Genomic DNA, 371 nt, shown 5'->3' with positions numbered 1-371 from the left:
ATTTCTATTATTATTTGATACCAGATCCCTTTTAGTAAAACTTATAGTGGGATCAGGAAAACAATAATACATTTTTAAAATTAGCTTTTGTAAAAATATCAGTTAATGTAAATATTATGTATCTGTTTTAATTGGTTTATAATATTCATAATATACATAAGTACAAATAAGAAAATACATTAAAAAAAATGAAAAATAACATGTAAACTTATTTTATATTCAAACAATATTAACATCAATTGATGAGGTAACAATTGAATAAAATTACATACCTACCTATATTACTTTTGTGAACATTTATAGATAATAATAATATAAAAAAACTTTTTGAAATAAGAATATTTTGTAAAAATAATTGTTTTTTAATTTAT

This window comes from Acyrthosiphon pisum, unplaced genomic scaffold, assembly GCF_005508785.2.
Source record: "Acyrthosiphon pisum isolate AL4f unplaced genomic scaffold, pea_aphid_22Mar2018_4r6ur Scaffold_21501;HRSCAF=24132, whole genome shotgun sequence".
NCBI lineage: Eukaryota > Metazoa > Arthropoda > Insecta > Hemiptera > Aphididae > Acyrthosiphon > Acyrthosiphon pisum.
This window is presented reverse-complemented; position numbering follows the sequence as displayed.